This window comes from Vicia villosa, unplaced genomic scaffold, assembly GCF_029867415.1.
Source record: "Vicia villosa cultivar HV-30 ecotype Madison, WI unplaced genomic scaffold, Vvil1.0 ctg.003808F_1_1, whole genome shotgun sequence".
Classification (NCBI taxonomy): Eukaryota; Viridiplantae; Streptophyta; class Magnoliopsida; order Fabales; family Fabaceae; genus Vicia; species Vicia villosa.
In genome coordinates, this window is record NW_026706306.1 from 217,669 (window position 1) to 220,754 (window position 3,086).

Genomic DNA, 3,086 nt, shown 5'->3' on the forward strand with positions numbered 1-3,086 from the left:
TGTTAGAATGCTTACTTTCCAAAGATGAGCTCTGGTTTGAAGAAAACGATTCTTCTTGCCAAAGAACTTTGAAAAACAATAAGCATGAGAAGAGAAAGAGAAAGCAAGGAATTGAGTTGCTTTGGTGTGTTTTTCTACTGAAGTATGCTCCCCTATTTATAGGTAAATGGTTCAGTACTGAGTGAGAGTGTGAGCTTGCTTAATGAGAGAGTTTTGGTTTCTTAGCCATGAAGAAATTCAAAGAATCTCCAAAATGCAATGATGCATTTTCGGGCTAACTTCCCCAACCATTGATCTTGTATGATCCAAGGGAACATTTCTGATTCAGAGGAGAGTTCTAATTGGCTTAGAACAAGATTCCTTGATGATTCATCATTTGCCATAAATTCAAAAATGCAATCATTACATAATCACATGCCTTTGTTTTTGGGAATCTTCTCTAATCCTTATGCAATGATGAATTTGGATGTATGGTATGGTTTCAGATGCATTAGAGGTCGTGTAGCATCACTTAGTGAAGCAAAATGCACAAAATTGCAAAGTTCCAATTTGCACATGACCTATAATTTTACTTCATGAGGCCAACTTTGAACAAGCATAACTCCTAGCTCAAATTGAATTTGGAGAAGGTTGAACACAATTTGGAAAGTCCTAAACATCTACTTCAAATCATTAGTTTATGTCTTCTTCAGAATCATTTGGGAAATTTGTGAAAAATGAGCCCAAAGTTGGATGAAAACTAGGTTAAAACACTTAGAAAAATTTCTAAGTGTTTATGACCTAAACTTCAAAATTTTCAAAACTTCATAAATGGTTGATCTTTTGAAAAAAGTTCCTTTGTAAGATGTTGTTTTATTTTGCAAGATCTACAACTTTCATGTTGGAAGTTTTTTGAGTCGTGTAGGTGAAATTTTGAGTTCTCACCATGCCTTCAAAAACCCTAATTCCCGACTTTTCGCTCCTTGATGAATTTCTTTGAATTTCTTTGGTCAAATGACTTTGACATCCATATATTGATGATATTGATCTTTGAAAGTCATTTTTTTGACCAAAAACCTTAAAAGTCAATGATGATCCTTCACAGTTGACTTTTTCCTGACAAAGTGAATTTTTGGGCTTTTGTGTAGAAACAAGATCTTTTCCTCAAATGAATGATGTAAATGGATTATATTGAGGTAGTAGAGATTCTTGAATCATGTCTTGAGTTTTGGATTCATGCCCTGATTAAAAGTCAACTATCTTGGTGAATTAGGTCAAAACCCTAATTTGTCGACCATGTGAAAATAATGACTGTAGACTTTGAATTGAAGTGTGATGTCCAGTAGATCTTGTAATATGAGTTATTTGAAGATGATTGATGTCTTTGAATGGTTCCCTGAGGCTTTTTAGGGTTTCCCAAAAGTGATCCCTGATTTTAGTCCTTGATAGGCTCAAAACCCTAGTCTGGTGACCTGAGTAAACCTGTACTCATATGACTGGATGTCTAATCAATCATAGATGAGAAAAGTGAAGTCTTTGAGCCTCAAGATTGTATTAGGGACTAATCCTTGTATTGATTGATCCTTTGCCTGAACTTTCTTGTCTTTGAGCATCCTCGATTGGATACCAGATGGAGAAGTGACTGCTCTGGGTACTTGCTTTGACTTGATGAAAATCCTGAAGATATGTCATCTCAGGGGGGTCAAAAATTAGGGTATGACAGATGCCCCTATTTAAGTTTCTTTTATCTGGAGGGAGAGAGATTGATATCTCGATCTCTCCTGCGTAAAAGAGACTTAAATATCAAAGAATGCCCGAATTTTGGGCGCTCCTGAGATGTTGTAACTGACATAGTCTTTGCATGACTTGATCCCGTTGTCGCACTTGGCGGGGGATAAGGAGACAAACTCCTGCAGAAATACTTGATGTGGATTCTGGTGAATGGATGGCAATGTTGGATGCGCAATCCATCTTCTTTAACTAAGTGTTGATACTTAGAAAAAGGTAAACAACCTCTCCTCGTTTCGGATGTCCATATCTCGAAACTGGTCTTAGTTGCGTTTGGACAATATCTCAGATAAAGAGAAAATTTCCAAAGGTTTGTTTCCTCGTCAAACTTCTTATCAGCGCTTGGAGATAAGATGCCATTTGACGGTTGTAAAGAAACTTCAAAGGTTTGTTTCCTCGTCAAACTTCTTATCAGCGCTTGGAGATAAGATGCCATTTGACGGCTGTAAAGAAATTTCAAACATCTTCCCTTTTGACTCGACGTCTTTGAAAGAATGTCATATGGCCTCATGATCTTTTGAGGGGCTAATGACTTTGTTTGAAGGCGGACGAACTGTTTTCGGGGTGGAAACTGCCATTCGTCGACTGATGCCTGGGGAATCAACGAATTGTTTTCCTAAGAGGAAAACTGCCATTCATCGACTCTGTGGGGAGTTAAACATCCCAGAAACAGACAAACTGTTCGAAGGAACTGCCATTTGTCGATCTCTTGAGTATTTAACAGACAAACTGTCTTTTCTTGGGAAAAGACTGCCATTTGCCAATTGCTAGGGGAGCAAACTGTCTTCTACTGGGAGAGACTGCCATTTGTTGACCCTGTCATGAAAGAAAGTGAGCAAACTGTCTTCTGCTGAAAGAGACTGCCATTTGCTGACTCTGTTATGAAAGAAAGTGAGCAAACTGTCTTCTGCAGAAAGAGACTGCCATTTGCTGACTCTGTTATGATAGAAAGTGAGCAAACTGTCTTCTGCTGAAAGAGACTGCCATTTGCTGACTCTGTTGGGGAATCTGAACTATCTTCTGGACGAAGACTATCATTCACTGACTCCGCTGGGAATCGTGAACTATCTTCCTGGATGAAGACTATCATTCACTGACTCCGCTGGGGAATTATTTGTCGATCTGCTGGGAGATTCTGAATTTTTCTTTGACAAGAAGTGGCACCTCTTGACCCTGCTGGGGAAATACCAAACCTGTAGGGAATTCCAAAATGTGAAGCAGACTATCTTATCTGAAGAAGACTGTCGAATGTCGCTCTGCAGGAGATTTTCGGCAGAGGAATTCCAAAAGTGAACAAACTATCTCCTTGAGGGAGACTA